We start from the raw sequence: 24,616 nt of genomic DNA on the forward strand, positions 1-24,616 counted from the left end.
TCCACCAGGCAAGTCACTTGGAGCAGAAAAATTGTTCTTACCTCTGGTCTCGGGCCTGATGTTGCTCCTGATGGCTGCGTTTCAGCTCTCTGTGAGACCAGCAGTTAGAAATGTCTAGACCGCCTTTTTTGGGTCCCTGTGCACAGGGGACCCAGATGGCGCTAGGCATTTTCCTCTAGAGTCAGAAATGTGGTCAGAGAGTAGTCTCGTCTGGCTTCCCAGGTGTGTTTGCCCCTCTAAAGGTTTAGCTCTCCCTCCCACGGGATTTAGATCCAGGGAGCTGTTTGACAGGTTCCCTTCAGATCTGGGCACAGTCTGGAAAGCAGTGGACCTGCAGCTTGAGTGCCCCATCTTCCTGTTCCCAGAGGCCCTATACAGTTGCATCTTGGGCCAGGGATGTGGGCAAGGGTGGGCAGTACTGGTGGTCTCTCCTGCCCTGCAGTCTCAGGAGTGCCCACCTGTCTGGGCGATGAGCTGTCTCTCTCACGGGGTTTGGGAGCAGGGAGCTGTGGGCTGGGATCATCGAGGTTCGGGCTCCAGCTAGAAACCAGAAGTGTCTCAAAGTCTCGTAACTGTAGGCTCCACTAAAATATTTTCTTACTTTAAGAGGGAAAAATTTCAAGGCACAGTGACAATCAAAATCAAAATCAAACTTTAACTGTCCAATGTCTGGAATCCTATCATAATCTTCTGGGCTCCTCTCAGGGCTTGGGTTACTTCTCAAGCTCTGCCCCTTTGAGCACACACCTTGTGTTCTGGGCACTAGCAACCTGTACTCCACTGCTGCTGCTGTTCTTGGTGGTTATCTCAGGGTAGTGGCATTTCCAAAACACTGCTGTCTTCTGCTGCAACTGGACTACACTTTCAGAAGTAGCATCTCATGGCGGGAAGCCTCAACTTCTCTGCATGATCCCTTCAGTACTAGACCTTAAACTGCCACTGAGGCTGCACCTTCACCAATGGCCTCTACTGGTTTCACACAGTGCCAAGCATCAACTGCTACCATTTCATGTTTCAAAACCAGTACCACCTTGGTTAATCTTATACATTACCAAATCTAGATGTGAACAGGAGGTACAATCATAGGTGCCTCTGGAGCATAACTTCTCTATGCTCTCAGGAAACACCAGAAAATTTGACCTTAGTGATGCTGATCTCTTCCTAATCACTGCTAATTTCTTAGCCCCAGATAACTAAAATCAATAGTCTCAGTAATGAGAAGGTTTTGCTTTAGTAGTTCTGGTATCTTTTTAATCACAGCTGATTATTCAGCCCCAGCTAACCAAAACCACAGAGTCTTCAAAATCAAAACAGCCATGGCCCTGATAAGTCTTTCATCTTCCCTCTGAAATTTCACAAGCCAGGCCTCCATCTTCTGCACTATTCTTAACATTATCTTCTAAGCTCCTACAGAACATCCCACAGAGCTTTTAATATTCCAATGGTTCTTCTAGCTCAAAGTTCTAAAGGCCTTCCACAGTCTTAGTAAAAACATGGTCAATCTGTCACAGGAATACCCCGTCATGCTGTAGCAGTTTGTCTTAGTCAGGTTTTGTACTCCTGCACAAAACATATGATCAAGAAGCAAGTTGGGAGGAAAAGGTTTTCTTCAGCTTCCCCTCCCCTTCCACACTGTTGTTCATCACCAAAGGAAGTCAGGATAGGAACTCACACAGGGCAGGAACTTAGAGGCAGGAGTTGATGTAAAGGCCATGGAGGAGTGTTGCTTACTAGGTTGATTCCCCTGGTTGCTCAGCTTGCTTTTAACTGGTTTCTTAGAACCCACAATAGGTCCTCCCACCCATGATCGCTAATTGAGAAAATGCCTTACAGGGGTATCTCATGGAGGCACTTCCTCAAGGGAAGCTCCTTTCTTTGTGATAACTCCAGCTTGTGTCAAGTTGTCACACAAAATCAGCACTAAGAGGAAGAAAAGGATGAGGAGAAAGAAGAGGAGGAAGAAGAGAAAGAGGAAGAGGAAGAAGGGGAAGAAGGTGATCAACAGGAGAAGTATGGGGAGGAGGAAGAAGATGAGCAACAAAAGAGAATGTCATAGAATTTGAAAGTTGAGGGAAAGTGAGAGCTAGGAAAATGGCTTAGTTTCTAGTCTGCCTCTTGCATAAGGATGGGCAACTGAATTTAGATCCCCAGCCCCTGAATCAAATCTCAGTCACAGTGGCCCATTCCTCTAACTCCTGCACTGCTGTAACAGGAAGTAGAGGAGCTCCGGGACTTTCTGGGATCTAATATAGCCAATCGGTAAAATCCAGGATCACTGAAGTCACATTCTCAAAAGTTAAGGTGAACAGTGATAAAAAGAGATATCTAATCTGTATCCCTGGCCTCTTCATTCATGCACATACACAGCACACATATGCAATACATATATGTACATATGCATAAAGTATAGACACACTAAACACACAAAAAATGGGAGATGTAGGAGAGGCAATAGATGGAAAGACTTCTTAGAGAGGCATGGTTGGTAGCCAACTAAGACACTGCCACTTTATTCCCACAGCCACAAAGAACTAAATTTCATTAACACTTTGAAAGATCCTGGAAGAATTATTCTTCCCCAGAACACTCAAATAAATGGTCAATCTTCCCCTTGGCCTACCCGAAAATTGATTTCAGCCTTGTTGCATCCAAAAGAGTGGGCCCAATTAAGGAAATGTGTCTGTGAGATAATAATAACCATTGTTTTAGGCAGTGAAGGCTAAGGTAATGTATTTACAGAGAGAAAACTAGCATACATAAGAAGTTTTTTTTTTATTAACTTGAGTATTTCTTATATACATTTCAAGTGTTATTCCCTTTCCCGGTTTCCGGGCAAACATCCCCCTCCCCCCTCCCCTTCCTTATGGGTGTTCTCCTCCCAACCCTCCCCCCATTGCCGCCCTCCCCCCATGGTCTAGTTCACTGGGGGTTCAGTCTTAGCAGGACCCAGGGCTTCCCCCTCCACTGGTGCTCTTACTAGGATATTCATTGCTACCTATGGGGTCAGAGTCCAGGGTCAGTCCATGTATAGTCTTTAGGTAGTGGCCCAGTCCCTGGAAGCTCTGGTTGCTTGACATTGCTGTACTTTTGGGGTCTCGAGCCCCCTCAAGCTCTTCCAGTTCTTTCTCTGATTCCTTCAACGGGGGACCTATTCTCAGTTCAGTGGTTTGCTGCTGGTATTCGCCTCTGTATTTGCTGTATTCTGGCTGTGTCTCTCAGGAGCAATCTACATCCGGCTCCTGTCGGTCTGCATTTCTTTGCTTCATCCATCTTGTCTAATTGGGTGGCTGTATATGTATGGGCCACATGTAGGGCAGGCTCTGAATGGGTGTTTCTTCAGTCTCTGTTTTAATCTTTGCCTCTCCCTTCCCTGCCAAGGGTATTCTTTTTCCTCATTTAAAGAAGGAGTGAAGTATTCACATTTTGATCATCTGTCTTGAGTTTCATTTGTTCTAGGGATCTAGGGTAATTCAAGCATTTGGGCTAATAGCCACTTATCAATGAGTGCATACCATGTATGTCTTTCTGTGATTGGGTTAGCTCACTCAGGATGATATTTTCCAGTTCCAACCATTTGCCTACGAATTTCATAACCTCGTTGTTTTTGATAGCTGAGTAATATTCCATTGTGTAGATGTACCACATTTTCTGTATCCATTCCTCTGTTGAAGGGCATCTGGGTTCTTTCCATTTTCTGGCTATTATAAATAAGGCTGCGATGAACATAGTGGAGCACGTGTCTCCTTTATATGTTGAGGCATCTTTTGGGTATATGCCCAAGAGTGGTATAGCTGGATCCTCAGGCAGTTCAATGTCCAATTTTCTGAGGAACCTCCAGACTGATTTCCAGAATGGTTTTACCAGTCTGCAATCCCACCAACAATGGAGGAGTGTTCCTCTTTCTCCACATCCTCGCCAGCATCTGCTGTCACCTGAGTTTTTGATCTTAGCCATTCTCACTGGTGTGAGGTGAAATCTCAGGGTTGTTTTGATTTGCATTTCCCTGATGACTAAAGATGTTGAACATTTCTTTAGGTGTTTCTCAGCCATTCGGCATTCCTCAGCTGTGAATTCTTTGTTTAGCTCTGAACCCCATTTTTTAATAGGGTTATTTGTTTCCCTGCGGTCTAACTTCTTGAGTTCTTTGTATATTTTGGATGTAAGGCCTCTATCTGTTGTAGGATTGGTAAAGATCTTTTCCCAATCTGTTGGTTGCCGTTTTGTCCTAACCACAGTGTCCTTTGCCTTACAGAAGCTTTGCAGTTTTATGAGATCCCATTTGTCGATTCTTGATCTTAGAGCATAAGCCATTGGTGTTTTGTTCAGGAAATTTTTTCCAGTGCCCATGTGTTCCAGATGCTTCCGTAGTTTTTCTTCTATTAGTTTGAGTGTGTCTGGTTTGATTTGGAGGTCCTTGATCCACTTGGACTTAAGCTTTGTACAGGGTGATAAGGATGGATCGATCTGCATTCTTCTACATGTTGACCTCCAGTTGAACCAGCACCATTTGCTGAAAATGCTATCTTTTTTCCATTTGATGGTTTTGGCTCCTTTGTCAAAAATCAAGTGACCATTGGTGGGTGGGTTCATTTCTGAGTCTTCAATTCTATTCCATTGGTCTATCTGTCTGTCTCTGTACCAATACCATGCAGTTTTTATCACGATTGCTCTGTAATACTGCTTGAGTTCAGGGATAGTGATTCCCCCTGAAGTCCTTTTATTGTTGAGGATAGCTTTAGCTATCCTGGGTTTTTTGTTATTCCAGATGAATTTGCAAATTGTTCTGTCTAACTCTTTGAAGAATTGGATTGGTATTTTGATGGGGATTGCATTGAATCTGTAGATTGCGTTTGGTAAAATGGCCATTTTTACTATATTAATCCTGCCAATCCATGAGCATGGGAGATCTTTCCATCTTCTGAGGTCTTCTTCAATTTCTTTCGTCAGTGTCTTGAAGTTCTTATTGTACAGATCTTTTACTTGCTTGGTTAAAGTCACACCGAGGTACTTTATATTATGTGGGTCTATTATGAAGGGTGTCGTTTCCCTAATTTCTTTCTCGGCCTGTTTCTCTTTTGTATAGAGGAAGGCAACTGATTTATTTGAGTTAATTTTATACCCAGCCACTTTGCTGAAGTTGTTTATCAGCTTTAGTAGTTCTCTGGTGGAACTTTTGGGATCACTTAAATATACTATCATGTCATCTGCAAATAGTGATATTTTGACCTCTTCTTTTCCGATCTGTATCCCCTTGATCTCCTTTTGTTGTCTGATTGCTCTGGCTAGAACTTCAAGAACTATATTGAATAAGTAGGGAGAGAGTGGGCAGCCTTGTCTAGTCCCTGATTTTAGTGGGATTGCTTCAAGTTTCTCTCCATTTAGTTTAATGTTAGCAACTGGTTTGCTGTATATGGCTTTTACTATGTTTAGGTATGGGCCTTGAATTCCTATTCTTTCCAGGACTTTTATCATGAAGGGTTGTTGAATTTTGTCAAATGCTTTCTCAGCATCTAATGAAATGATCATGTGGTTCTGTTCTTTCAGTTTGTTTATATAATGGATCACTTTGATGGTTTTCCGTATATTAAACCATCCCTGCATGCCTGGGATGAAGCCTACTTGATCATGGTGGATGATTGTTTTGATGTGCTCTTGAATTCGGTTTGCCAGAATTTTATTGAGTACTTTTGCGTTGATATTCATAAGGGAAATTGGTCTGAAGTTCTCTTTCTTTGTTGTGTCTTTGTGTGTTTTAGGTATAAGAGTAATTGTGGCTTCGTAGAAGGAATTCGGTAGGGCTCCATCTGTTTCAATTTTGTGGAATAGTTTGGATAATATTGGTATGAGGTCTTCTATGAAGGTTTGATAGAATTCTGCACTAAACCCGTCTGGACCTGGGCTCTTTTTGGTTGGGAGACCTTTAATGACTGCTTCTATTTCCTTAGGAGTTATGGGGTTGTTTAACTGGTTTATCTGTTCCTGATTTAACTTCGATACCTGGTATCTGTCTAGGAAATTGTCCATTTCCTGAAGATTTTCAAGTTTTGTTGAATATAGGTTTTTATAGTAAGATCTGATGATTTTTTGAATTTCCTCTGAATCTGTAGTTATGTCTCCCTTTTCATTTCTGATTTTGTTAATTTGGACGCACTCTCTGTGTCCTCTCGTTAGTCTGGCTAAGGGTTTATCTATCTTGTTGATTTTCTCAAAGAACCAACTTTTGGTTCTGTTGATTCTTTCTATGGTCCTTTTTGTTTCTACTTGGTTGATTTCAGCTCTGAGTTTGATTATTTCCTGCCTTCTACTCCTCCTGGGTGTATTTGCTTCTTTTTGTTCTAGAGCTTTTAGGTGTGCTGTCAAGCTGCTGACATATGCTCTTTCCTGTTTCTTTCTGCAGGCACTCAGCACTATGAGTTTTCCTCTTATCACAGCTTTCATTGTGTCCCATAAGTTTGGGTATGTTGTACCTTCATTTTCATTAAATTCTAAAAAGTTTTTAATTTCTTTCTTTATTTCTTCCTTGACCAGGTTATCATTGAGTAGAGCATTGTTCAATTTCCACATATATGTGGGCATTCTTCTCTTATTGTTATTGAAGACCAGTTTTAGGCCGTGGTGGTCCGATAGCACGCATGGGATTATTTCTATCTTTCTGTACCTGTTGAGGCCCGTTTTTTGACCAATTATATGGTCAATTTTGGAGAAAGTACCATGAGGAGCTGAGAAGAAGGTATATCCTTTTGCTTTAGGATAGAATGTTCTATAAATATCCGTTAAGTCCATTTGGCTCATGACTTCTCTTAGTCTGTCGACATCACTGTTTAATTTCTGTTTCCATGATCTGTCCATTGATGAGAGTGGTGTGTTGAAATCTCCCACTATTATTGTGTGAGGTGCAATGTGTGTTTTGAGCTTTAGTAAGGTTTCTTTTACGTATGTAGGTGCCCTTGTATTTGGGGCATAGATATTTAGGATTGAGAGTTCATCTTGGTGGATTTTTCCTTTGATGAATATGAAGTGTCCTTCCTTATCTTTTTTGATAACTTTTAGTTGGAAATTGATTTTATTTGATATTAGAATGGCTACTCCAGCTTGCTTCTTCTGACCATTTGCTTGGAAAGTTGTTTTCCAGCCTTTCACTCTGAGGTAGTGTCTGTCTTTGTCTCTGAGGTGTGTTTCCTGTAGGCAGCAGAATGCAGGGTCCTCGTTGCGTATCCAGTTTGTTAATCTATGTCTTTTTATTGGGGAGTTGAGGCCATTGATATTGAGAGATATTAAGGAATAGTGATTATTGCTTCCCGTTATATTCATATTTGGATGTGAGGATATGTTTGTGTGCTTTCATTCTCTTTGTTTTGTTGTCAAGACGATTAGTTTCTTGCTTCTTCTAGGGTATAGCTTGCCTCCTTATGTTGGGCTTTACCATTTATTATCCTTTGTAGTGCTGGATTTGTAGAAAGATAATGTGTAAATTTGGTTTTGTCATGGAATATCTTGGTTTCTCCATCAATGTTAATTGAGAATTTTGCTGGATACAGTAACCTGGGCTGGCATTTATGTTCTCTTAGGGTCTGTATGACATCAGTCCAGGATCTTCTGGCCTTCATAGTTTCTGGCGAGAAGTCTGGTGTGATTCTGATAGGTCTGCCTTTATATGTTACTTGACCTTTTTCCCTTACTGCTTTTAATATTCTTTCTTTATTTTGTGCGTTTGGTGTTTTGACTATTATGTGACGGGAGGTGTTTCTTTTCTGGTCCAATCTATTTGGAGTTCTGTAGGCTTCTTGTATGCCTATGGGTATCTCTTTTTTTAGGTTAGGGAAGTTTTCTTCTATGATTTTGTTGAAGATATTTACTCGTCCTTTGAGCTGGGAGTCTTCACTCTCTTCTATACCTATTATCCTTAGGTTTGATCTTCTCATTGAGTCCTGGATTTCCTGTATGTTTTGGACCAGTAGCTTTTTCCGCTTTACATTATCTTTGACAGTTGAGTCAATGATTTCTATGGAATCTTCTGCTCCTGAGATTCTCTCTTCCATCTCTTGTATTCTGTTGGTGAAGCTTGTATCTACAGCTCCTTGTCTCTTCTTTTGGTTTTCTATATCCAGGGTTGTTTCCATGTGTTCTTTCTTGATTGCTTCAATTTCCATTTTTAATTCCTTCAACTGTTTGATTGTGTTTTCCTGGAATTCTTTCAGGGATTTTTGTGTCTCCTCTCTATGGCCTTCTACTTGTTTATTTATGTTTTCCTGGAATTCTTTCAGGGATTTTTGTGTCTCCTCTCTATGGCCTTTACTTGTTTATTTATGTTTTCCTGGAATTCTTTCAGGGATTTTTGTGTCTCCTCTCTATGGCCTTCTACTTGTTTATTTATGTTTTCCTGGAATTCTTTCAGGGATTTTTGTGTCTCCTCTCTATGGCCTTCTACTTGTTTATTTATGTTTTCCTGGAATTCTTTCAGGCATTTTTGCGATTCCTCTCTGTAGGCTTCTACTTGTTCTCTAAGGGAGTTCTTCACGTCTTTCTTGAAGTCCTCCAGCATCATGATCAAAAATGATTTTGAAACTAGATCTTGCTTTTCTGGTGTGTTTGGATATTCCATGTTTGTTTTGATGGGAGAATTGGGCTCCGATGGTGCCATGTAGTCTTGGTTTCTGTTGCTTGGGTTCCTGCACTTGCCTCTCGCCATCAGATTATCTCTAGTGTTACTTCGTTCTGCTATTTCTGACAGTGGCTAGACTGTCCTATAAGCCTGTGTGTCAGGAGTGCTGTAGATCTGTTTTCTTCTCTTTCAGTCAGTTATGGGGACAGAGTGTTCTGCTTTCGGGAGTGTAGTTTTTCCTCTCTACAGGTCTTCAGCTGTTCCTGTGGGCCTGTGTCTTGAGTTCACCAGGCAGCTTTCTTGCAGCAGAAAATTTGGTCTTACCTGTGGTCCCAAGGCTCAAGTTCGCTCATGGGGTGCTGCCCACGGGCTCTCTGCAGCGGCAGCAACCAGGAAGACCTGTGCCGCCCCTTCCGGGAGCTTCAGTGCACCAGGGTTCCAGATGGTCTTTGGCTTTTTCCTCTGGCGTCTGAGATGTGTGTGCAGAGAGCAGTCTCTTCTGGTTTCCCAGGCTTGTCTGCCTCTCTGAAGGTTTAGCTCTCCCTCCCACGGGATTTGGGTGCAGAGAACTTACATAAGAAGTTTTAAAACTGCTGTATATCATTAGTAAATGGCATGGATACCTAATGACAGCTATTTAAATGTTAAGCCCAAGAAGCCTGGATTTGGGCCATGCTGATGATGGGTGGATAACAAGGCATGACATTTATAGGTCATTACTTATTAGATGCTCTGATTGGGTGGTGTCAGAATTCTGAAACTCTATTAGCTGATGTGACAGCTCAGGATGTGCCTTTGAACCTTCAGCTACCTGGGACTGAGCTGAAAGTATCCTTCAGCTCTTCTTTGAATTTTGCACTAGTTTTGTGCAGGCTATGCTTGCATTGGTTCTGGTCAATTACCAAGGACATCTTGATGACTGAGGCATGACCGTTGCCCCGCAGCAGTCAACTCTGTGATGACTCACAATAGCTTCAAGTATCCGTCACTGCTCTGTTGAGGCTCTCTACAGCGGTAAAGTGGTCTAGAGGATTCTACCCAGTCTTTCTTCTGTCTGTCCTTTATGGAGCTCAGACTTGATTCATAGTTTGACTACTCTCCAAGACTTTTCTGGCGCTCTCCCACCTCATGTTCACTTACACAGGCATTTCCCCTAATAAAACCCTTTCAAGCTGGAGCCTATCTCCGAGTCTGCCTTCTTAAAAGACTTGGACTAACACATCTGGGTTTTCTTTCTTCTTCTGAAACCCTTCATTTCAATATAAGCATAAAATAAATGATGGTTATCTAGGTTGCTTTTCATTCTAATGATCAAAAATGCCCCAACAACAAAACACAGAGGAGAAAGAGATTATTTGGGCTCATGGTTCTGGGGTACCTTCCACCATGGCAGAGCGGTCATGGCAGCAGACACATCATGTTCACATTCAAGACTCAAAGGATGGTGCACACCTGTACATGGCTCACTTCCCCCCTCCCCCTTAAACAATCCAGGATTCCTGTCCAGGCAAGGATGCCACTCACTGGGAGCCACACTCACTTCCTTAATTAACCTATTCAGGATAACCTCCCAAAGGCATGCTGAAAGGCTCACCTCCCAGTTGATTCTAGCTTCTAAGTAATTGAGATTAACTATTACAACCCTACCTTTTGCCTAGATTACACCCAAATACATCATTTCAAACCAAAGTCGTTCACCATTTGTCCCCAAGTTTCTTGTTTATCTCACAATTCAAAGTGTGATCCAACTTTTAGTGTCCACAACCTTCAGAAGTTCGAATGGTTTGAAACTCCAAAGTCTACATTTATTGAGGCAAACGCTTAACAATGAGTGCCTATAAAATTAAAAGTTCTGGGTGGTCTCCCATTCGAGAACCAACCAAGTTTGACCCTGCTCAGCTTCTGAGGTCAGACAAGTTAGATACACTCAGGGTGGTATGGCAGGGGACTAATCTTTTTAATAGATAAAGAATTTACGTAATTTTCTTACTTTTAAACATGAAGTGGTGCAGAGTAAATGTTTCCACTCCAAACTGAAGAGTCTGTGCATTGCAGAGTTATGCATTGTCCAGCAGATCAGTATTATAACACACAGTATATAGTAATGGCTAAAAGCACTGATGTCTTTCTCCCCCAACAGCTTAGTTAGCCCCTTCCAACCTAGAGAACAGAGATAGACTTCTTTACATCCTGCAACCGAGGTCATGCTTGAGCAGTAAGGTTTGCCATCTGGTTAGGGTTTACAAGCACACGGACCTGGGTTAGAGTTACTACAACTCCTGCAAACAAGAGCTGGGGTATCAGATGCTTACAGTCCCAGCATTCGGGAGGTAAGGATAGGTGGGTTCCTGGGGCTTGCTGTGTAGCCAGTCTACCTAGCAAGGTGGACAATCCCTATAGAATGACATCCTTACCTGTCTCTTATCTGCACAAACACATAGCATGCCCGGTGCCCAGTGCCTAGTGCCCAGTGCCCAGTGCCCAGTGCCCTCACAAGACATTGGGTTCCCTGGAACTGGAATTACACGTTGTTGTAAACCACCATGTAGGAGCTGGAAACTGAATTCATGTCCTCTACAAAAGCAACAGATATTATCAGTCATCACTTTAGACCCTGAATTTATTTTAATATATTGTTGATTCTTTGAGAATTTTATACATACATATAATGCACTTTAATAACATTCAACACGCACTTCTCTTTCTTCCTTATTCACTGCAAAGACCCAACCTCTGCTAGGTCCAGGTTTCTGAGAGAGGGGTGTTTAGAAGCATCAAAACAAATGACTCAAAGTCAAGTTGTGAGTCCAAACTGGTGGTTCATGCTCTGCCGGAGACAACTTTCCAGCCAGGTTTCTTTCTGTTCTGCTTTCTCTGGAGATCTCTAGACAGTGCTCTCTCTGTGTTCTGCTCCATACAGTTCTCTAAGCAGTTTTCTCTTGATATTCTAAGAAACTCTAGATAGCTCATCTCTTGTAGATCATAAGCCCAGCATTTAATTTTACATATAAATCCAGACATTTACTCCAGGTTTTCTTTGATCATTCTATTAATCAGCATCCCATGATCCCAACCCCTTACTTATTAGGGGATAGCATTTCCTTTTAACATTCCAAAAGGATTCAGAGATCTGCCTGCCTCCGTTAAGCACATATGCTGAGCTAGCTGGGTGGGAAACCATCCTGAAATGACCATTTCTACCATACCTGGACCAAGATGAGCTCTGTCTCAGGCTGACCTTCACCTCTGGAGTCTGCCTGCCTTTGTATCTTTCTGACAAGCTGGCTCACTAATACATGGCCTTTGTCCCTTTAGATTTGTGAAGCCCCTGATATAATTCATATTGCAACCTTATTTTTCACATACTTAAGAAATTATATTTTCAAATTCATGATTTTACAGTTCTCCACAGCCTTAAGGGCATTCCTGAAGGATCTAGCATTTATCATTTTGCTGAGACGTTAGCCACACCTTCACCTCCTGGACTTGTGATATCTCTGATTATCATGGAGTCATTAACATTAACATGGAGAACATTCTTTAATGGAGCAATGTAAAATGTGTACATATTATACAAACCAGCTTTATGCCCCTGGCAGCCATTGATATTTACTAGAGACCTACATCTGCTGGCCCTGTCCCAGGGACAGGAACCATGTCATTCTGTCCCCACCAAGGCCATGCCAGACCCAGTAACTGCCAGATACACCCTCCCCTTTTCTTCCCTTCCCTCCCCCTGGTATATTTCAAGTTTGTTTTTTTTCCATAGCCCAGTGTCCTGTTTGTGCTGTCCATACACTCATTGGTATGGGGCCATCTCCCCGAGGATGGGTCTTGCTACCAGGGGCCTTAGAATTTTTGATTCTACCTCCTCAAGAAGTCTTCTCAGTCAGGAATTCCCTCTTCTCTTCACACAAAATGTTGACTGGCTTGATCATGTGCAGGTCTTATCTGTGGCTGGTATGAATTCATGTACACATAGCCTTTTGATTCCTTGCAGATACTCTTTTGCTTTGGCCCCACCCTCTATGGCACTTATACACTTTCTACCCCCTTTTCCTTGATGCTTCCTGAGCCTTAGAGGGAAGAGAGGTGAGGGAGGTGATGTAGGTGCCCTGCCTGTAGCTGTGCATGCCACTGTCATTTGTGAGTTCCTGCATGAAAAACCATCTACTGAAGAAAGATGTTAGCTTGTGAGACTGGAGGAAATCAATGTGGAAAACATCAAACTCCACGTCAACTACCTCAACTATCAGAACTATTAATTAAAATGATGTTTTCCGTTAAGTTGATTTTGTTATTCCATGGTTGACAAAATTAGGAAGTTGTAAATCATTGAGAGATGGTTCAACATGTATTTTTTAAAGAAGGGACCTGAGTGTACCCCTTGGACTCCAATCAGGAGATGCCTTGGCTACAAGAAGCTTGTCAGTATATGGTTTGATTGCATTCGCCAAGAAGCGCCTCATTTGGAGAGGAAGTTCATTGCCAAAGTGTTTCTTTCTTTACCTAGGTAGAATTTGAGTAGTATGTAGAAGACAATCATATTTATAGCAAAAAGGAAATGTGTTCTGAGGCTAGATCAAGGCTTTAAGGTTGAGAGAACAACAAACCCCAAATTCCATTTAGCATAAACAAATCATTGCTTCTGACCTGACAGCCATGCTGCTGTTCCTCCTTGCAGAGAGTCACCACAGAGATGCAAGCACAGTGGTTTTGCTGACGTGCCCAAGCCCTGAGGCTCTCCCTCCTTCAAGATCCACCGCTGTGGCTCATCATTGTTGAGCCTCACTGTGAAAAGAAAAGGACACATCTGTGGATGCAGGCTTCATCCCATGTGAGCAATAATGGTTCAAGTGCATGACTTTCAGGCAATATTCTTCTTTTCTGAAACTTTTCATCCAGATATTCAGTCAGCACCAGATTTATGTCAATGGATCATCCTGGTGAGCCGGCAAGGTAGGGAGCATTCAGAGGAACTAAAGTTGGTTGAGGCTTCCAAGTTTCCTATGCAATGCTCGTATCCAAGCTTATATTTTAAAAATTAAGTTTTAAGAAACTTAAGACATGACTTTTGTGCTTGTCTTGGGTGTTCTACACTTTCATGCCATCTTGGAAACACTGAAGGGCAATTAAGCTGTAGAACAACATCAAAGATGGAGAGAAAGGGATTATGGGAAGATAGGAAAGCCAAACATCTGATGACTAACTGCATCCATGTGATTTAGGGGTGCCAAGGGCTGAGAGCATGCCTTAACACAAAGCAAGTTCTATATGCATGAAGGATTTTTATGGGGAGCCAAGGGCAATAGTTCAACCTAACAGTTTTCCTACGGAGTAGAGGCATATGCAGCGCTGTCTCAAGGTAAAATGGAAGGATGATTTTATGACAGATAGTTTCAGGTTTGCTCAAGAGTCAAGGTGTTCAGTAGAATTGACCTCAGAAAATCAAAGAGCGTTGTGCTCTTTCTCTTCTCACTCCTGTAGCCTGAAAAGATAACCCTTGTGAAGTGAACACATTGTGGCTTTATAATAAAGTTATTTTGAAGAATTTCTTGTCTTCTTTTGGGGAAATTTTAAAAATGTTTTACTGCTGTTTAGACAGTTCTAGAAACTACTTACCAGTGGTTGATAATATTAATAAATCTTTTATTGAGGCAAAACCTTGGGAGAAAGTTGGAAAATTTGCACGTTCCCTGCTGTTATAAATAGCAAATGATTGCGGCACGTTTTACTCTCAAAGGGTCTGCTTCTTGCAGTACACTAACAAGTGCCTGGAAAGACATTTTGAAGTGGTAAGGCAAGTTGGAGCTCCCAGAATCTGTGTGGAAGTGACCTATTAAAGAAGGCTGTGGGTGTGGCCTGTTACGAGGAGGCATCTGGTCTAAACTATTTCTTCAATTCCTTCAGCCTAAACTGCATAAGCAGTCTCCTTCCCCAGAGTCTGGCCTGGCAGTCTCCCTCTACTAACCCTGAAAGACTTGTCGACTAAGTTCAATGCTTGCTCTTTGAATGGCTTGAGCTAAGATTAAGAGTTTTATATTAGATATTGTTCTAGTAAACTGCTACCAATGATGAGCAATGAGAACTTAGTAAGTCATAAAATGATCATTATGTCTTGAGATTAAAATGACCTTTGTGTATAAAGCAAGTTTGCATGTGGTCAGATACTGGCTCAAAAGTCTATTTGGAGATAGTCGGAAGTTAAAAGGCAACTCCCTCACTCTGATTACAGATATATGCTCAAACTACTGTGAGGACTAACCACTCGTGGAGTCCCAGCCTCTCAGTTCAGCAGGCCAACTTAAAACTGCTCTGATTCATCTTTATTCTACTGCAATAGGTCTGTGTGGCCTTTCTGAACCACACAAAAACACATTAGGGATTGACTGCAGTGCCAGGTAGCAATGGATGGTGATTTATAGGAGAGTGGCTAACTTTTTATTCTTCTACGCCTTTGTCATGTTCCGCCTCCATGATGAGGGCCTGAACCACATTTATTGAGGCAGCAACAGCTCTCCACTTTCTGAGATAACCGGTTTGGTGCGTGAGGCCTGGGAAACATCTATAAAGTTTAATTTATATAATTCCTAACGTGACAGTAGCTGTCTAACAGAAGGACTGACACCTCATACTCAGTGTCACTGAGGGACATATTTAATCATAACTTAGTGGCATTTATGTGGACGAGGCAATTCGTGCTGTATTGTAATTAAAAGGCAGCCAAAGACACACGTTACAGCACAAGACCTTACTTTTAGGTCTAAAATGTCCAAGTTTTTAATGTCACCCATTCATACCTGTCACAGTAATGTTTATGGTCTAAGTTTGTTCATGTGAGTGTCCATGAATGCTCATGCTTTGATAATGGAGGACATTTAAACATTACATTATGGTATTAAATCTTTGGCTCAAATGCAAGCACTGTTTTAAAAGGCTGATATTCCAAGACCCACCTAATGTGATCATACTAGCTGTGACCGTTGGAGCGATAAGACAATGAGTACTTACAGTTCTTAAGAACTATGGAAGATAAAACTCAGGACAATACTTGAATATTATGACACTTCAATAACATTTTCTTTTGGTCCAAGAATCCCTTAAGCATAATATAACCAAGTGAAATCAGTTATTCCTTCTCTAAGCCAAAATACCTTATTTAGACCCAATCGCCTTCCCAGTTACCCAGAATAGACACCTCAAGGTTGCCCTAGCTAGAGAGAATGACTGGCAATAGTCACAGGACCAACAAATACTTACAACAAAGTGTTTTATCACATTCTGAGGACACTGCAAATCTGTCCTATCCTGATTCTATCTGTTAATTTGTGCCTGCAGTTGATACCACAGTCAGGTTCTAGAGCATTTAAAATAGGTCTCAACGTCTACTCAGTAGAGCAGATGTTGAGGGTGACAATTCGCGAATCCTTTTCAGAATGGGAATTAGTTTCAAAATCAAGTCATCAAGTCTTTATGAACATATGTCTAAAGGGAATTTGATTGTGTTGTTTTATATCAAGATTAGGGAAGCAAGTTAAGGCAGAGTTGTATGTTTTATTTTGAATTCATTTTGAAAATCAATTTTATTTGTGCAGGAGCTCTATTGTTCCATTAGTGTTTTTAACTCCTATGATTAACAAAAATATCTTAATCAACTTAACAAAAATTATTATAATATTTGCCCCACTAATAAAAGAACCACCCTATCACCTCAGAGAGTTTTTCTATAATTGAATAAATTCTCCTAGAAGCTTTTCATTCACAGAGAACTCTACCATATTTTAGTTTAACTCAATACACAGAATCAAGGTGAATTAAGTATTGTGTCTTATTTCCCGGTAAAGATAGTGGTCTTCATAAGCCAATGATAATGCATTGACTTTTGGCCTAGGATTGTGAGAGCAGAAGAACATAGATGTAGACATTCTTACCCCACGTCTCAAAGACTGTTGCCCATCTTTATGCTCAGTAGCTCTGCTGGAGCATGAGGACCTTGGAAACTGAGTTGAGCCATGTCTGTGGTCAGATATGCGAACTAGAAATAAAAATTAAAAAGCATTATGAATATAAATGTACAACATTTTGGAGAAATACAAATACCAAGTGTCTTTAGTGCCTTTCAATATAGACATGTTCAGACGTCTGTTTGTATGGTGATTACAAATTCTACTAAAGTACATAAAAGAAAGAGAAGTCTGTGATCATGTGGAAGTTTCTCACCACTCTTCCTTGGTGCTAGACTCAAGCACAAAGCTTTGCACACACTTTATAATCTCTTTACAATGTTTCTGCCTTAAGTTTGGTGTATAATGTAGAAATAATACAAACATCTATAAATTCTTCCAAGAATTAACTCACAGAAAACCACTGTCATAATTAGTGCTATTATCTCTTTGAGCCTCTAAAGAGAATAAATGAGAAATTTCATCTTTCAGTCTTGAGGAATTCAGAACTGTCAAATCTGAATTCTGCCAATTCAGGCACTGGGAAGTCAATTTAAACCTTTCCTCTTTTTAAATCAATTATCTCAAAAACTATGTTATAGCAACACAAATCTGAGTAACCAACATTAAAAACAATTTTGTCTTAGGCCTTAAAGTTTAAACGGTGCAACAAAACCTAATATTTTGCCTTCTTTTTTAGTAGCTTAATTCTCCTAATAACCCACTAACCTTTCATTTGAGACAAATTAAACAGCTGAGGGTCTCAAATAAACTACTGAGCTTATAAAAGAGCCTGTTCCAAAGCCAGAGGCTGAATGTCACACACAGAGATGATGGTGACGGCTACTTTGAAGCCCATTAGTGCTGCAGCTCAGCTGTTTCTTGGCCTCAGTTGTAGGAAGCGAATACAGAGGCCCAACCCAACAGGCCACAGCAGCTCTCTGACTGCTCCTGCCGCCCCTGTCTAGTGATCTGCGCACTCTGCTTGAAGCCCTGAATAAACTTCCCTGATCATTTCAGAGGACATATTTCAAAGCTATATATCTTGCATGCTCTTTAAGATGCTTACTTTAGATTGATTATGCACATAACATGTGCTGATCCGATAAAGGAAAATCATGCTCTGAAGGTCTTTATCATTTATGCCAAAATGTTATGAACAAAATAAAGCAAATACATTTGAGCAGCCACCCTGAGTTCTGGCTGCACATCTCAGGTTTGGCGAGACGAGCTGCAGGGGAGAGCTAATGTCTCTGGAGACACTTTCGAGAGATCTTGGCTCTGCCACTTTGCATATGAGGTCTTGTTCACCGCACTATTCCTTCATTACGCTGTTTCCTTCCTGGAGAGAGAGGGGTTGAGGATCCCCTCAATTCTATCAAGGTAAGCCCTGAGTATTTTCTTGTCTTGGAAACCTAGCTTTCATAATCACTACCTTCTACTCTCAAGGCTTTTAAATGATGTTGTAATGCTTTCATGGTTAAATAATAACAGAAGATGGACTTCACTGGTATTCTTTCACTAAAATGGATCTTGCATTAGGCAGACCTATTTTTGCATGCATAGTGTATGTGCAATATGATGGTAGGCATACTAAATTACAAAGTAGGGAGTGTATTGGGAAATGAAAGTGAGGAGACAAGAATTATAAAATACAAAACTTAAGTTTTTATCAGGTGTCACCTTAGCAGGAATTGTAACATAGTTTTCTACAATATGCAGACTTTCTTTTTTTTTTTTATTAACTTGAGTATTTCTTATATACATTTCGAGTGTTATTCCCTTTCCCGGTTTCCGGGCAAAAATCCCCCTCCCCCCTCCCCCTCCCTTTCCTTATGGGTATTCCCCTCCCAACCCTCCCCCCATTGCCGCCCTCCCCCCAACAGTCTAGTTCACTGGGGGTTCAGTCTTAGCAGGACCCAGGGCTTCCCCTTCCACTGGTGCCCTTACTAGGCTGTTCATTGCTACCTATGAGGTCAGAGTCCAGGGTCAGTCCATGTATAGTCTTTAGGTAGTGGCTTAGTCCCTGGAAGCTCTGGTTGCTTGGCATTGTTGTACATATTGGGTTTCGAGCCCCTTCAAGCTCTTCCAGTTCTTTCTCTGATTCCTTCAACGGGGGTTCTATTCTCAGTTCAGTGGTTTGCTGCTGGCATTCGCCTCTGTATTTGCTGTATTCTGGCTGTGTCTCTCAGGAGCGATCTACATCCGGCTCCTGTCGGTCTGCATTTCTTTGCTTCATCCATCTTGTCTAATTGGATGGCTGTATATGTATGGGCCACATGTGGGGCAGGCTCTGAATGGGTGTTACTTCAGTCTCTGTTTTAATCTTTGCCTCTCCCTTCCCTGCCAAGGGTATTCTTGTTCCCCTTTTAAAGAAGGCGTGAAACATTCACATTTTGATCATCCATCTTGAGTTTCGTTTGTTCTAGGCATCTAGGGTAACTCAAGCATTTGGGCTAATAGCCACTTATCAATGAGTGCATACCATGTATGTCTTTCTGTGACTGGGTTAGCTCACTCAGAATGGTATTTTCCAGTTCCAACCATTTGCCTACGAATTTCATAAAGCCGTTGTTTTTGATAGCTGAGTAATATTCCATTGTGTAGATGTACCACATTTTCTGTATCCATTCCTCTGTTGAAGGGCATCTGGGTTCTTTCCAGCTTCTGGCTATTATAAATAAGGCTGCGATGAACATAGTGGAGCACGTGTCTCTTTTATATGTTGAGGCATCTTTTGGGTATATGCCCAAGAGAGGTATAGCTGGATCCTCAGGCAGTTTAATGTCCAATTAATTACAATAAATACTTGTGAGATCAGGCTATGAGAGGACTGTGAAAAATTCCCCAGTCGTTACAGTGGACTAAATATTCCCTCTCTTAAAATCAGTTTGCATTCAATTTAAGAAACTTGTAACTGATTCTACATTGGAAAGGGAATTTGAACACTTACATTTAGGAATGCTGACATGAAATGCTGTTCTGCATTTTCTGGGTGGTCCCGCTGTAATCCCACAGGTTCTTATAAATGAAAGGAGGAGATCAGAGGCAGAGCAAAGACTTTGAAGATGTCACACATCTGGCCTTGAAGACAGAGAAAGGGATCTATAAATTCCATGAGCCAAGAAAGGCAGGTGGCTTCTAAAAACAGATGTTCCCCTGGAGCTTCCAGAAGAAACTTTGCTGACACCTTGATTTTCAGCTAAGACCCGTGTTTAACTCCTGAGTTCCAGAACTTAAGATCAGGGGACAATGTACTCTCTGAGCAGGGGACAATCATAGAGAAGCATTAAGTTTAAAAGAACGGTGACAGGCTGATTTGGGTAAAATGCAGACACACGTGAGATGACGCATGCTTATAAGAGGTCAGGTTAGGTGATAGAACACGCTCATGTTCCCTTAGAATCAATCTGCTATCGTAACGGATTTGAAAACTGAGGGGTGATATACAGGGACTTGTTCCCAATTCCTGCGGGAAGACATTTAAAAAGAATCAGAAGAAGCAAAGGTTGCAAGGCAATTCTAACAGGATTGAGAAGCTGCGCTTATGCAGCAGTAGCAAAGAAAGCTTGCTTGGTCTTCCCCTTGTCCTTATAGTGCTGTGACCACCTGCAGGATCAGATGAGCAGGGGCCCAGTCAGAGCCTTAGGAAGCTCCCTGACTGCTGACCTTTTTCTTTAAATTCTTTAATGCCGTGTGTGTGTGTGTGTGTGTGTGCGCGCGCACGCGCGTGCGTGCGTGTGCGTGTGCGTGTGCGTGTGTTCGACGGGTACACAAGTACCACAGTGTACATGTGGAGGTCAGAGTACAAACTGCAGGGGCTGGTTCTCTCTAGTATGTGTATCTGGGGAATTGAACTGAAGAGTGAACATCCTATTTGTACTAAGATCCTATGCGGTTCAGCAGGCAAATGCCTGTCTTCTATTTATCCTGTGGTTTTATTTCATTTTTGTTTATGCTTATTTATTCATTTAGCTTGCTGTATGTGTGCACGGGTGTGTGTGCCCAAGCACATTCCCACATGCATGCATTTATGCTTATGTGGAACATATGTTTGTATGTCTGTTAGTGTGTATGTGTATGTGCATGTTCGTGCTATGTATGTGTGTAGTATGTGTGTGCATGTTTGTATGGATGTGTGTGCATGCATGTGTGTGTGTGTGTGTGTGTGTGTGTGTGTGTGTGTGTGTATACCAGAGGACAGATTCTCTACTTTTACCACATGGGTTCTGGGTTCAATTCTAGGTCATCAGGCTTGGAGGCAGACATCCCATTCATGCTGGCATTGCACTGGGTCACACATTATCTTAAACCTTTCACCTGAAAACTAATTGTTTCATTTTACACTATCATAATTAAATAACAGGGCATTGGATAAGCTGTCAAACAGGGATTAATCATTGGTCACAAGTATCCACGTGAAAATGGGAAGTCGTTTATTTGTACCCTGCAACAGAGCTTGACCATAGGCAGATTTCCATATGTTGGGGGAAAAACCAGGAGACAAGTGATGGCGTAGATTCTATTCATTCCTGTGTAAAAAAAAAAACCTCAACAATTTTACACACACTTTCCCAATTGTTATTCAGTGCTTTCTAAAGGTAAAGTTTCTGTCCCATAGCAACAAGGCCCTCAGCTTCGTGTCACATTTAGAAGTAGATATGTTTGTAGTAATGCATATGAAGCATTTACCGCCATTGTCTGAACATTCTAATTATCTCTCCTTTGTATATAATTGTCTTCCCTGCCTTTCACTCTTAACAGGAGTCTGGGATATTTTTTTTGGAACCCACTGAATATGATATGTTGGAAAGAATTACAAACGTAGTAATACATTTGACTTTTTTCCTATTACAACAAGCTCTGTAAAGCATTAGTAAACTGAAAATATTCCTCTGAAAATATTTTACTTACTGGAAGGACTTGATATTATATCCATCTTGTGTAGGCATAATGACAAAGCTACAGTAAAATGAATTAAGAGTCTTTATAATGAATTTAATATCATGAAGATGATGTAAAAATTATTAGGCAGATGGAAAATTGAAAACATATGGGCTCATCTCTCTGCTCCCTGGATTAATTTGAATGTCCCAGGAGCTCCACTTAGTTGCTAACCCTACTTCTATTTTCCTATTAGATTCTCAGAATGAACACAGACGTCCTTAAAATAACATGTCCGGGCTGACTTCAGCCCTTCATGTAGAAGACTCTCCCTGGTCTGAGAAGAGCAACTGTATTTGAATTTGCAATAAAAGAGCTTCCTATGTGGTTTCTATGAAAATGCACTCCTGGATGATCCTGGAGCCAAGGCAATTACAGGAAAGTAGGTACTGATGACAGACAGACAAACAGTCTACTGGGATCCAATCAGTATTCTGAGTTGGTGGTGATCAGAAAACCTGAAAGAGCATTGGAAGGAAGGAATGAGGCCAAGCTGAGCTCATCAGCTCACTTTACTCACCAGTTAAAGGATGCATAGATGGTCACCGTCATTACCGTCTCATCATTAGTATAAATCTATGCTACTTCGCGCTTTAGTTTTTAGTAGTCAATCATGATCTACCAGTTTAAAACTGAACACACCCGACTTCAAGTACTGGATACATTTGTTGCCATGTCAGCAATTTCGTCTAGACTTCTTAGGGTTTCTAGACCTCAGTCTCATTGTAAGCACAGATGTTAATACCAGTCTTCTACAGGTACAGTGCTTCTTGTAAAGCACTAGAAGACACAATTTGAGATGTTACACATTAGACTTGGGTACATACCTTCCATCCTTTTTGGTCTTTTCAGGGTTCCCAGTAAACGTAATTTAAGACCTTGCTGTTCTGTGAGAACAAGGACCGTTGGAACACGGAAGTTGAGAGGAACCGCAATGTAACCAGAAGAAACTAGGCACACCAAAAGACTCATCAATGCCAAATGGTCCCTTGAGAGACATACAACTAATCAAAAAATACTTCTTATTAAAAGATTTCATGCATTGAAATTTCACTAATTATTAGATATAAATGTCATAATTATGTTAATAAATGTGGTATAACAGTTAACAGGGATGGCTTTTTTATTTCTAACTTTATTTTTTATTAGATATTGTATTTATTTCCACTTCTAATGTTATCCCCCTTCCTGGTTTTCCCTCTACAAGCCCCTTATTCCATCTCCCCTCCTCTCTGCTTCTATGAGAGTGCTCCCCCACCCATCTGCTCACCCATCCACTCCCACTGCCCTGCCATGGAATACCCTTAGCCTGGGGCATCGAGCTTTCCCAGGGCCAAGGGCCTCTCCTCCCACTGATGCCAGACAAGCCCATCTACTTCTGCATATGAAACTGGAGCTATGTGTATGTACTCTTCGGTTGGTGGTTTGGTCCCTGCTGGCTCTCGGGGTCTGGTTGGTTGATATCATTGTCCCTCCTATCGGGCTACAAACCCTTCAGCTCCACTACCTCATCTATTGGGGTCCCCATGCTCAGTCCAATGGTTGGCTGAGCACATCCACATCTGTATTTGTCACGCTCTGGCAGAGCCTCACAGGAGACCACTCTATCAGGCTCCTGTCAGCAAGCCCTTCTTGGCATTCACTATAGTGTCTGGCTTTGGTGTCTGTATATGGGATGCATCCCCAGGCGGGGCAGTCTCTGGATGGCCTTTTCTTCAGTCTCTGCTCCACACTTTGTCTCTGTACTTTCTCCTGTGATTATTTTGTTCCCCCTTCTAAGAAGAACTGAAGCAATCACACTTTGGTCTTCTTTCTTCTTGAGCTTCATGTGGTCTGTGAGTTGTAAGTATTCTGAGTACTGAATTGTAAGAATTGTGGGTATTCTGAGCTTTGGGGCTAATATTTATTTATCAGTGAATGTATGCTATGTGTGTTCTTTTGTGACTGAGTTACTTTGTGAAAGATGATATTTTCTAGTTCTATCCATGCATTTAAGATTTTCACAAAGTCATTGTTTTTAATAACTGAGTAGTACTCCATGGTGTAAATGTACCACATTTTCTGTATTTGTCCTTTCTGTCAAAGGATATCTGGGTTCTTTCCAGCTTCTGGCTATTATAAATAAGGCTGCTTCAAACATAGCAGAGCATGTGTCCTTGTTATATGTTGGAGCTTCTTTTGGGTATATGCCCAGGAGTGGTATAGCTGCCTCCTCAGGTAGTACTATGTCCAATTTTCTGAAGAGTCACCAGAGTGATTTCCACAGTGGTTGTACCAGTTTGCAATCCCACCAATAATGGAGAAGTGTTCTTCTTTCTCCCATACTTGTCAGCATCTGTTGTTACCTGAGTTTTTGATCTTAGCCATTCTGACTGGTGTGAGGTGGGATCTCAGGGTTGTTTTGATTTGCATTTCCTTGATGACTAAGGATGTTGAACATTTCTTTAGGGGCTTCTCAGCCATTCAGTATTCATCCATTTGGAATTATTTATTTAGCTTTGTACAAATACTAAACTTAAGATAATGATTGATAGATAACTTAAAAACCAAGACCATGCCTGTCATCAACACTTTAGCTAAAACTAGCTGTTGTCACACTTCTAGATGGAGTTTCCCTGGAACTAGGTGGCCTGATTAACTACCTATTATTTACAGACACATATGTACCATCACACAGGCTCAGACAAGATCACTAGGCTGCTAATGGAAACAAAAATTGACATTTAAGATTCTATGTTTTCAAAGAGTACTCAACATACATTTGATTCAGAATTTTGGACCAAGGAGGAATGAGAGTCATGATAAAATCTAAAACGTATGTTGTTGGCTTTGGAAATATGTGACAAGAGGAAGCTGAAAGCAGTCAAGAGATAGTTAGCAAAGCTGGAAAAATGAGGCATCAATAAGTATAAGACTAGAGAATATTGAGGTATTGTATGTAACAGGAGAAAAATCTGCTAAACAAATCTGACTTCCAATAAAACATTGAACACACTAGCAAGTTGCTGCTAGCTGAGTATCACAAAAGACAAGAAAAAGATGACCTAAGGACAGAATTGATTAATTTTCAAGAGGAATATAGAAGTATAAAAAGTACTTACTGAGTTATAAAATAATTATTCTAATT

At 41.2% G+C, this 24,616-nt stretch overlaps 1 long non-coding RNA gene across 1 annotated transcript in view; it reads left to right on the forward strand.

Moving 5' to 3' along the window:
* Positions 1–22,598, forward strand: part of LOC148001644 (uncharacterized) — a 50,236-nt gene extending 27,638 nt beyond the window's left edge. Inside the window, exons 2-4 of the long non-coding RNA XR_015635987.1 lie at positions 13,287–13,439; positions 21,686–21,871; positions 22,342–22,598. This is a non-coding gene — a long non-coding RNA (uncharacterized LOC148001644). The remainder of the gene's footprint in view (positions 1–13,286; positions 13,440–21,685; positions 21,872–22,341) is intronic.
* Positions 22,599–24,616: the final 2,018 nt, after the last annotated feature.

The sequence above is a fragment of the Rattus norvegicus genome, chromosome 13, assembly GCF_021556685.1.
Source record: "Rattus norvegicus strain SHRSP/BbbUtx chromosome 13, alternate assembly SHRSP_T2T, whole genome shotgun sequence".
In the NCBI taxonomy this organism is placed as follows: domain Eukaryota; kingdom Metazoa; phylum Chordata; class Mammalia; order Rodentia; family Muridae; genus Rattus; species Rattus norvegicus.